This window comes from Rhipicephalus microplus, chromosome 6, assembly GCF_043290135.1.
Source record: "Rhipicephalus microplus isolate Deutch F79 chromosome 6, USDA_Rmic, whole genome shotgun sequence".
Lineage (NCBI taxonomy): Eukaryota > Metazoa > Arthropoda > Arachnida > Ixodida > Ixodidae > Rhipicephalus > Rhipicephalus microplus.
In genome coordinates, this window is record NC_134705.1 from 109,749,741 (window position 1) to 109,762,291 (window position 12,551).

Sequence of the window (12,551 nt, forward strand, 5' to 3'; positions counted from 1 at the left end):
TAAAATGGGTCGAAGTCTACCGTGCTGTCAAGTCCTTTATAAATGCGCTTTTAGTAGAGAGTCAGGCGCACAAAATGCATACTTGAAGAAATGATTAGTACATGGGCTCGTATGCGTGTTTTCCAGGCTTTGCAGGTCAAAAAAACAAAGCGAAAGCCACTTGACGAAGAGATGTTAGGAGAAGATTTTGTGATGAAGACTTTCAATCATTTCTACGCGCTCCTTGCTTCTTGTAGTAGTGGATCTTGAAGGAAAAACAGAAGGAACTAATTTCTGTCTTTCGAATATGACGACACGGCTGCGCTCATTATTGGGGAGGCGGGAAAGAGAAAAGAAGCAGAAAGATAACAAAGAGGGTGCACTCGCCACCAAACAACAACAGAAAGAAAGTAGAAGGAATGGAGAGATGCTATTAAAAAAATCACAAGGACGTTAAATTCTGCCTCCCACCGTGGGGGCTCCGCTAAGTGCCTTCAGGAATGAAAGGGGAATTTTGATGATAGAAAACAGAGAAGATATAAATAAAACGTGATAGGCATAGAAGAGAGAACCTTGTCAGTACATTCAGTATCATGAAGCGAGAGCTTTCATCGATAAGGTGGTGTGGTCGATTGAAGAACAGAACTCTAAGAACGCTCGGAGGGCGTGCGTCTGCGAGCGTGCGTCAAATCGCATGTCTTCCCCCACTGCCCCAGGTAGACCAAGCATGCAATAACAGCTCACCATCACGCACTATTTTGCAGTCAGGGCAAGGCAGGACAAAATATATTCTCCAGCGTTTCATCATTGCCGAACCTTCGGCACGCAGGCAGTCATCAGCGACCAGTGGGAGACATGCGTGTGGTAGGCCAGGCACTGCTGGTAGGCAGGCGATTCAGCAACAACCACTGACGCCTGTCCAGGCTGATCCCCAGAAGAGATGGTGGAGGCTTGCCACTTGCTACTGACGTGTCAGGGTGGGCCATTGGTAGCAGCAGTGGGGCTATTCGATTATCGGATTCCGGGTGTGGCTTTGGAGACCCATGGGCTGCCCGCGCGCTCCTCGAAAGCTACCGCTGCATCCGGTTGTGATAAGAAATGACGTAGGCTGGCTACGCGCACGCCCAGCGAGAGCACGAAGGTCGCAAAATTGAACGCAGGGCAGCCAGCTTAAAGGTTAAACAAACTCTACCGTCTTGGCAGGAAACAAAACAATGTGCCGCGTGTATGTTGGTTTGTTTTTTGCATTGTCCACTTGAAAATACGTAGCTAAGCTCGCCAAAAAGCTAAAATATTATCCTCGAGCGAACGCATTTGGGGTACGACTTCGTACCCTCGCACGATTACTCGCCGCGTCCACAAACGAAACAGCCAGCTGACGCACGCTGCTTTGAAAAGGAAGACAGGTGAGCTGCCATGACGGTGACGGCTTGACAAGCTCACGTCTCTTTAGTACATGTATCAGCCACTGCACAACACGATGCGAAGTCACACGAAAGTGATCGTGTCACCAAAAGAACTTGAAGATATATACCTTCTCAGCTATCGCGTATCATACGTCGCAAACACACGTTGACCAACTTACGTTTTTGTCTCGCAAACACACGTTGACCAACTTACGTTTTTGTCTAAAGTTTATGATATGCGCAGGTATCGGTACCACGAGTGCGCCTCCTATATATAAAATAATCATTTGCATGACACGTTCTTAACCCATTTTTAGAATTGTCTAGGCCTGTTTTCCAGTCTTAAGTGGCACTTAACTAATGTCAAGTATATCAGCTTTGATTCGACCTACTAGGTCATAGTACGTACGGCGCGGCATTATTACGAAGAGCTGAAAAAAGACAAAGCCAACAATGAAAAGGGCCACAAAAGGATGTACACATTTCTGAATCCATTCTCTGTTTTTTTTTCTCGCGGCATATTGTATAATATCATACCCCATATGCTGGCTTATAAATGTAAATGGGTTCGCACGCCGTTCGCGACCAGCGAGCATCACCAACAGTCGCAATATAGGGCCTTCTATCACAATCGAAGATCAATCTAGTAGTCAGGGCATAGGTTCTAAAAGGCTCACGTACGCAAACAAACGACGGAGCGAGCTAGTTTGATCAAAATCGTCTTCGCTAAGTGCACAGAAAGCAGGCACAGCTTCACAAACGACTACCACGAAAAAAATAACTCCAAAGTTGTTTCTATGCGTGCGTACCAACGTGTACTACGTACAAAACTTTTAAGGCATGTGCACGACACAGTCAAAAGGCAACAGTCCACCGCGTTGTTCACAGGAGGAAGATTCTCGGGAAACATAACAAATGCGATGAACAGCAGCTTCAAACATTCGCCGCCACTCGTAATCGCCTCATCTCGCAAGGCGGAACAGGCTTTAGAAGATAACGCCACACGTAATGGCAAGTGAAGGCGCAGTCCTCAAGCACCCACATTACAATCCATCGAGTCCTCAATAAGATAGCACCGAGCACGCATCGTACCTTTTTGGCGTCTGCTAGCCCAAAACCTACCCAAAACAATCCAAAAAGCTTCCACGACTAAATTGTCGTGGAAGCGTCTGGCGACCCTTGGGCCCCCAGTGGGTCACCAGAACGTCCAACCCGAGAAAAACGAACGCCAACCGGAAGTGTGAGGTGACGGGAACGAAGCAGCCCGAGAAAAACGAGCGTGCTTTGGCTAGCTCTGGCAGCCCGCGGGTAGCCAGAAGTTGAAAATCTAAGAGCCCCAGTCGAAGTAATTACCGGGAATAATACAACTGGGCTACCACCTGGTCGCTTACATATCGCAAATGGGTGCTGCCCCAGCGGTGCCATCAGCCTCCTCTTTGCCAGCTATCCAAATGCATGAAGAAAGCCAGTGGAGGGACAGGTGCACACCAATATTCTAGATAGAGGCCACTTTGGCGTCCAGAAACGCCACAGTGATGTCTGCTTAGTTTTGTTGGAGCAGTGCTTTTAGAGCAGTTCAGGCGTCCCTAAATATCGCTACAGGCTGCTGGGGTGTTGTTGCAGCGAAGTAAAAGGCTGCGAAGTGAAGGTCACCCAATTGAGGCCCAGTGGAGCTGGCGTAGTTAGAAGGACGGCACCTGATGGGTGCCTGAGTTGATGGTATGATGTGAGCAGCCACGGGTCAGCGGAGGCTACTCCGAACAGACCCACTCGTGAACACCAAGAGGCTCCCCGAAGCCTGTTATAGTGTTTTGCCACGGCTGCCTAGTGAAGCTAACACCCTAGTGTCCGCCTTTTGTTGAAGTTTTCCACCTCTTATTGTACGTCCAGAGGCTCCTGGTGGGATGGAGGGAGCCGGATAGAACAGGGGGCTTCGGGCACCAGTTCTTCATACTGAGCACAGATCTATGCCTTCCTTCACGTTGCTCGGCTCAGCAGCCTCCGAAGGAGGGCAGCTCCCCGAATGCCCTGAGAAGGTGATGCGCGTGATGCAGTGGCTGGCGCACTATTAAGAGTGACAGAAGCTAGGTCTGCGCTTCCGCCAGTTCTTCAGCCACCAGCGATTGGCGCGGAAGTCCCATGAACCGCCGAATCACCATAGAATGCTGGCGCTCCAGCGGCTCCTTGCTATTGACACCAGCTGCTCGGGGGGCAGTGCGTAGGTTTCTGGCGCCGGTGCAGACCCTTAAAGAGTCTGAGGGCCAGCCGAGAGGTGCACTATTGGTCCTGGCTGAGCAGCTAGCTTAGAGCAGTCTCGACACTGGTGTCTGTGAAGGTGGCTAGTTTGGTAGGAGATGGGGAAAATAGGCAATAGAGGGGACATTATCGAAGGAGTCCAAGAACGGGGCACCACTGGGAAAAGGCTACGCTGCACCAGGAAATCACGAACGGTAGGACGATTGGCGAGAGCTACGCTAGCACCCGATATTTTGGGTGACGCCTATTCACCTATTCACTTTTTTTCTCAGTCACCTATTCACTTCTTTCTAATGTCTCGAAGGCTCCTTCTTATTCACATGTGCTGTTAAATGCGAAACATTTCTTGGCGAACTTCGGCACCTTTGAGCATATCTATCTATCTATCTATCTATCTATCTATCTATCTATCTATCTATCTATCTATCTATCTATCTATCTATCTATCTATCTATCTATCTATCTATCTAGTCACCTACAAGGTTTAGCTCTCTTGGCCGTTTGGATAATGGGATCAATACCAATCTTCGTATGGCATAACATGACTGTATGGCGAGCATGAGTGAGTAGTCATAACAAGAAAATCATAGCATGTATTCTTAAAAGTTATGATTTACATTTTGTGGTCTTGCTGCTCTTGTGGTGTTTACGTTTACATGAGATGTTTCAAGACAGGTATGATATGACATTTCAGCATGGTGAACACAAGTGACAGATCGAAACATGATAATAATAACATGCGTGTCATGTAACAACATGACTACATACCACGCTCATTATACGCTCGCGGCCGTATCGATAGCTCCACCTATATGAAATTTGGTATTACGGAATGTGAACGGATGACGAATGTATGTGACGCATGATGCCCTCGCGGCTGTTTTGCTAGTTTCACATGTACCTAACTCGGTATTACGTGACGCGAATGAACGACATAGCTAAATGACACGTCCTAACATGATGATCATGACGTGCATGTCATGTAACAACATCGGACAACGTCCCACACTCAGTATGCGCTCGTGGCCGTTTGGCTACCTTCACATATGTCAAAAGTTTCTTTTACGTCCTCTTAACGGATGACGAAAGTATGCAACTGGTGCAAACATGATTATCATGCGATGCGTGTCATGTAAGAACATTATTACACGCCACACTCAAGGCGCCAATACACTTCGACGTTTCGTTTTATCTCGTCACGCTGGCGATGCCATCGCAGGGATCGATATTCCCCTATTAGAGATCAGTGGATCAGCCCACTGACCTTCATTTTGGATCTGCATGCCATATACACGCTGGCGCGCGCCGTGCTGCGTTGCTTTGACGCATGCGGGTTTGAGCGCACCCGGCGTCCCTCCATCAGGAAGAGAGGCAGAAACGATGTTGTCTAAGTAACATCGTCGGCGTGAAATGCAGCATGTCGCATTTTGCGCCGGTTGCCACCGGCCCGTGCAGACGGACACTGGTTGCACTGGTCGCACGTGGCCTCAATCTATAGAATGCTCGCGTTTCGCTAGTGTGGCGTCGCTACACCCAGCCTGCGCGTGCGTCAACGTTCCGTTTGAGTATATTGGGCTCATCAAGACGCGCTCACCGCCTCTGCGCTAGCTCCACTTGTAGCGAATTAGGTATCAAGGGAAGTGAGGAAACGACGAAGGTGAATGACACGTCTAAACCAGATAATCATAATGTGCGTTTTATGTGAAACATCCACATGCTACACTCATAGCGTTCTCGCGTTCGTTTCTCTAGTTTCACATATACCAAATTTGGTATTACTTGACGTGAATGGACGATGAATTTAAAATGACACGTCCAAGTGTGATAATCATGATATTATTTTCATGTAAAACATGACTACATGGTTACGCTCATAGCCCACTGGCGGCCATTTCGCTAGCTCCTAATATACCAAAGTGTGTGTAAGGTGACGTTAATAGATGACGAAGGTATCTGAAGCATTCAAACATGATAATCATAGCATTGAAGTGACAGACGGCATAATTTACCTCCGCCTCCGAATTTTGTATTGATTTTAAAGCGACAAATCACCCTTCCTCAATCGTGCTTCGCATATCGTCGATCCCCACTGTACGTGAGATCTGCAAATTTTTCTTTCGTTGGTTTCTCATCTTTTTCAGTTGATTGAATATATTTTGTTGGGGAGAATTCGTATGTCGGCCATTATTTTTTATGACGTTTTCATCATTTGTTTTCGCCAAAACTTACCCGAGAGCTTTATACTATGACACAGCCTCGTGGCACACATTTACACGAAGCTCATACAAATAAATATTGAGCAGTCAGTGTGGTATAAAAAAATTTCAAGATATTTGAAGATGTTTTTGAAGATATTTTGAAGATATTGAAGATTGAAGATAATAAAATATTGTAGATATTGAAGATATTGAAAATATTTTAGGGGAAGTTAGCGTGCCGACAGCTTGCGTTTGATTCTGAGCGAAAACTTCGTTGAAAATAAAGATGAATCACATGATCTCTACTTTTTTTCTGGAACTTTCAACTGCGTTATTGCTTAAAGCTGAAGGCCAGATATTTGTGTCTCCAGTGATAGTAAATATTAGCTTTCAAATTACTGCTACACTATTTCAAATTTCAGAAAGATACTTGACATATGCTGTATTTACTTCTTTGTTTTATAGTACCATTGGTGGTTCACCTAAGCACAATTACTGGCCTTGCAATATATGCTTAATAGTAGTAAACGAAATCATTTCATGTAAAGCGCAATATTGTCGCGCAGCAATATTGTAAAAATCTGTGATAAATCCTAGCTTTCAATATTCTGTAATTGACGGCAGCTTTCAAGTATCACTTTGAACGTCCCGAAACCAATATATCAATAACAAAAACGCCGTAGTAGAGGGCTTTGGAAATGGCTTCCACGTGCGGCTCTTTAACGTGCACCCAAGTCTGAGCTCATGGGGCTACAGTATTTTCACATGGTACAAAAGTGCAGTCACTGCAGCCGGCATCCGATCCCGCGATCTGCGGGTAAGCAGCCGAGTGTCTTAGCCACTGGGCCACCACGACGGATATGATATTCTTATCGCGGCATAGGGTGTGCAATGAATATTTCGAATTTTCGAGAAAAGCCGCAGCTTTGCTGCAAAAGCAAAACAACGAATGCGATAGCAACAAATTGAATAGTCGCCCAAAAATATCAAGAAGATTGAAACGTGCCCCACATTGCTAACGAAAAAATGTCACACGAAAGAACGCACAGGCACAAATGAACGCGAATAAGTGTCCAATTTTTTAATTCCTTGTCTCTGAAAAGCGTGCCCTTTTCGCTACCCCAGAGTGTGCAGCGAGTACAGTGATCTTCGTTCGCCAAGTAACTACAACAGAATCGTTCTGTGGAAAGCACAAGGCGTACGCTCCTCTCGACTACGAAATAAGCGCACGCAGTCGTGAGCGTCAACCTCTCCCCTCCCCCTTTTCGCAGGGCAAAGTACGCGTGAGAGATGAACGCATGAGCGCGCGTCGCCACGTCTTGATGATCTGGTAGTGCGCGCTCATTGCGCCATCTCACTGGTAATACAGAAAACTTGCTAGTTCCCTCAAGATCGGCATTTTCAGCTGTCAGTGGTAGATATAAATACCTTGCCGTTTAAACTCTCAAGCGTGTGCTCCTTCGTGGCTCAGTGTCTAACGCCACGCACTCAACTGGCGCACTCAACGCACTCAACTGGTATCAACTGGCGGATCGTGCGCAGACGTCGATGGAGTCGTACGTAGCGTACATTCGCGACGTGATCGCCTTATGCCGCAAGATTCACGAGCACATGAGTGAGCCTGAGAAAGTGGCCCATGTTCTGACAGGCATAGCCGACAACTCCTTTAATCTCCTAGTGTACAACAACGTGGCCACCACCTACACCATTATTGAAGAGTGCCGGTGGTTTGAAGAAGCGAAGAGTGGCCGTATTACTCAGCGATTCACCCGGCTGCCCAACGCAGCCGCAACCTGATCATGTGAAGCCGCCCGCCAGTCTCTCACGCATGACAACGTCACGCGCATTGTTCGTCGGGAAATCGAAGCAGCCTGTCTGGCTCCCCTTTAGCCACCCGTTTTCGCAACACTCGCCTCTGACCAACAACAGCCGTCAGTGGCGTTCATACAAGCTGTGGTGAGGCAGGAGTTTGGAAACCTCGGCCTTCCATCAGCGTGTCCCTAGAGTAGCCCTGAAGTCCCGTCTTACTACGCATGACACACTCACCGTTTACCTCCAACAATGCCGACCCGTAACCATTTGGAATGGGGACTACCCCACGACCAGCCAATTTGTTTTTTCTGCCACCAGCCTGGGCAGGTTTCTTGCTATTGCTGCCGCCGTTGGTCAAACCAACCATGTCAGGCTTTTTCTACCTCTGCGCACAAGGACCCTACGACCCCTCAACGTTCAGCCGCCAAAGCCTTCAATTTATATTCGTCGTCATCCTATGGGCCTTCCACTGACGTCCCCTTGCCCAGTCGCCGTTACACTGACGCCCCTTCATCCGGTCGCCGCACCTCCCAATCCCCGTCACTGCTACGTCGCCAATCTTCCTTTCACCCACCACGGCACTTTTTCTCACAGAACTTCTCTGAACGATCGCAGCAGGAAAACTAGATATGACAGCCTACAGAGGTGAAACTGCAATATAATGACGGCCGAAAAATCTCTACTTACGGTTCCCACGCACCACAGCCTGCTTGAAGTAGAAGTTGACCATAATCCTGTGACCACCTTCATTGACACAGGTGTGCACCTGTCTATTATGAGCGCTTCTCTACACCGCCACTTGCGAAAGATTATGACGCAGTCTACGACGCAGGCAATGCGTGTTGCCGATGGCAGTGCTATACCAGCATTCGAAATGTGCACGGCTCGTGTCAGCGTTGCCGGTCGTCACGCTGTGGTTTTTTTGCAGTGCTAGCCTTTCCCTCATGACCTTATACTTGGCCTCGATTTTCTTACGGCACATTCGGCCTTAATTGACTGTTGGTCTGGTACCCTCAGCCTCGATCTTCCCATCTTTGATGACTATTCTGCTAAGCCCACCAGCCGCTTGAGCCCAACCACTTTTGTTCGCCTGCCACCTCAAGCCCTCACGTACGTGTCTTTGTCATCAGCCCCTCCCGTTCCTGACGGTGATTATACCGTTACGCCGAGAACTAACGTTCGGCTGACGCGCAGTGTTACTGTGCCCCATACCGTCACGACCATAGTGGATAATGTGTGTTCCTTCCGTTTCAGCCATGAAGCGTTGCCCTGCCAGATCTCTCTAGCCCAGCTATCTGGCATAACAAACGACGATGTCAGTGTTGTCGCTGTATCAGGTACTGACCGAAGCGCAGTCTCATGGTCACCCAGCTCAGGCGATGCTATTTTTTGAAACAAGTTTGGATCGGAGCTGCCGTTTCACCAGACCGACGCTCTCTGCCAGGTTTGGAACAGTGACATTCGTGACACCTACGATCATCCCTTGGGCCAGACTAATATTTTCACTCACCGAATCAACACTGAAGACTCTGCGCCCATACACCGTCGGTCTTACCCTGGTCAGCGTTCAAGTGAGAAGTAATTTAAGAGGAAGCCGCCAAAATGCTTACTAAAACGTAATTGAACCATCATCGAGCCCTTGGGCGTTTCCCATGGTATTAGTAAAAAAGAAAAGCGGCTCATAGCGTTTCTGAATGATTATCTCCACCTAAACAAAATTGCCAAAAAAAGATGTCTACTCTCTACCACCCTTGACGATGCCCTCGATTGCCTCCATGGTGCCACACTCTTTTCATTTCTTGACTTCCGATCTGGCTACTGGCAAAGGGCCGTAGATTACAAGGACCGAAAAAAACCACCTTCGTTACCCCTGACGGTCTTTACCAATTCAAGGTTATGTGCTTCGGTCTCCGCAACGCTGCAGCGACCTTCGAGAGAATGATGGACATGCTCCTACAAGGATTGCAATGGTCGACATGTTTGTGTTACCCGGACGACGTGTTATTTTATCACCTACCCATGCAACCCACCTTGAACGCCATTCGACAATTCTATTCATATTTCTACGGCCAGCCCGCAGCTCAATTCCTCCAAGTGCCACTTTAGTCTTCCTCAGATTACAAAGTTGGGTCACCTTGTTGGCGCTGCCGGCGTACGACTAGATTCGGCGAATGTACGCGCTCTAGGAAGCTTCCCAGTCCCACGCTGTGTCCATGATGTTCGAAGTCTCGTGGGCCTCTTCTACTTCCACTGGTTCGTGAAAAACTTTGCCGCACTAGCACGGCCAATCAACGACCTTCTCAAACAAGACGTCCTACTTCGTTGGGGCCCTTTTCAAGCTGACGCCTTTTCCCAGCTAATAATTGCTCTAATCACACCTCCTATTCTTGCCCTTTTCGACGCCTATCCTCCAAGAGAAGTGCGTACACACGCGAGCGCTCAAAGAATCGCTGCAGTTTTGGCGCAAATTCAGCGGGGCAACGACCGTATAATCGCGTATGCGAGCCGTCTACTTTCAAAGTCTGAGCGTTGTTACTCTATGTTAGAACGGGAATTTCTCGCCCTTGTCTATGTGGTTTTGAAATTCCGTCCTTACTTGCATGGCCGGCCTTTCCGTGTCATCACAGATAATCACGCGCGGTGTTGGCTTTCTTCTTTGAAGGACCTCACCGGACGACTTGGCCGTTGGGCATTACGCCTACAAGAGTATTCCTACTCGGTTGCTTTCAAGTCTGCACGTCTTCATCTCGACGCCGATTGCTTATCTCGCTATCCTGTTGACGAATCAGACATGGAGCCTAGCCTCAGCGTGATGTCAATGTCCCAGTTTCTTCAGATTAGTGATGAACAACGTCGTGATGCTTCCCTGCGACAACCTATTGATTGTCTCGAATCTGCTCCGAACAACAAGTCACTTCGCATGTACGTCCTCTTGAACAGCACGCTGTACCGTCGAAGCCTACAGAAAAATGGCCCTGAGATCCTTCTTGTCATGCCGAAGCTTTCGCGTTTAACCATGCTGCACGAGCTTTACGATGAACCAACTGCTCGTCATCTGGTTGTATCTCGAACGTACGACCGTGTGCGTCGCCGCTTTTTTTTGGCGTGGTCTCGCCAGGTCCGTTCACCGTTACGTGTCCTCTTGCAATAAATGCCAACGTAAGAACCGACCTACTGCACCCCCGGCTTGACTTTTTCAACTGATCTCCATCCCAACAGAACCCCTCTTCCGTGTTGGTATACACTTTCTCGGTCTTTTTCCTGAGTCTAAATCGGGCAACACATGGATCACCGTTGCTATAGACAACGCGAAAAGGTATGCCATCACTCAAGCGCTCCCCACCAGCACCGCTACTGACGTTGCGGACTTTTTGCTCCATGATGTCATCCTAAACTAAGGCACTCCTCGTCAATTACTCTCGTATCGCGGCCGCGCATTTTCGTCCTGAGTAATCTACGATTTTCCGCGCTCTTTCTCGAGCCAGCTCAAGTTTACCACTTCCTACCATCCCCAAACAAATGGCCTTACCGAACGCCTAATTCACACCCTTACGGACATGCTCGCGATGTATGTGTCTTCCAACCACGATGACTGGGACTTGGCGCTACCCCACCAGACCTTCGCGTATAATTCTTCGCCCCACGACATCACTGGTTAGTCACCCTTTTATTTACTCTATGGCCGTGATCCGATGATACCACTCAATATTCTACTTACAACCAATACAACGCCGTCAACTGAATATGCACGCGACGCTATTGCTCGTGCGAACCACGCACATCAGATCACCCACTCTAGACTTTGGGCTTCGCAAGCCACCCAGAACAGCCCGCATGTTGACGTTCGCTTCTCACCCGGTTCTCTCGTTCTCCTGTGGTGCCCAGTTCGCCGAAACGGCTTATCAGAGAAGTTGTTGTCTCGCTACATGTGCGCTTAACGTATCACCCGCCAGGTAATCAACGTCACCTATGAGATCATCCCTGCATCTGAAACAACAAGCCTGCCTGCAACCAAACCCAGTGGTGTGCACGTAAGCAGGCTAAAACCTTTCCACCTTCTTTCTCAAGACCGTAGCCAATGTGCACTGAGACTGTGCTTTTACCACGAGGGGGTAATGCTACGTAGCTGACATTTCAGTGGTCAGAAGACCACAATGAGGAAGTGGTCTGTCACTTGTGCGTTCTGTCCTTCATCTTAGTCGATGCTATAAATGTCAGTGTCAAACTAATTTCTAAATAAACATGCCTCGTGTCATTTTTACGTAAAAACTTGTTTAAACGTGAAAGTAATAGAACGGTAACCAATAAATATGGCGTGATACTGTAAATGTAAATGTTTACATGTTGATGTTCTGAAAACAAAAGATAGCTCATTTCATTTATATGTACTAAAAAACAGCAGTGCACCATGGATACTTGGATGAACAGATTTAGGAAAACAGAGAGAGATAAAGGTAATAAAATGTATCCGTGAAAAAATAGCAATGATTATGTCTTAGTAAATGACGAATGTCATTGACGTCCACCTTAGAGGTAACATGCCTGTGTTCTTGCTATTTTAGTACCTCCCTGTAGGTGTGAGCTGTCAGCGGTATCAAAATGTGACAGCATTTTCTTATCTCAAAGTAAAACTGAGTTTAAGCACTGTCAAACAAAGCCTGTGTTAGGTGGGCTCAATTCAATTACGCAGAAGTTACGGATTCTTTTTAACAATGGATTCCTTGTTACGCAATGAAATTTGGCATGGCGTGCACCGTAGGCAATACCAATGTAAACAATTTTCAGCTTTTTAGAGAATTTTTGGCTCCTTTTCCAGCGTGCAGTTCCAAAGGTAATAATTGAAACGCCCTTTCCAATAAGCTTTTCACTAATACCCTTACTTTCGCGGTTTTTGTAAGGC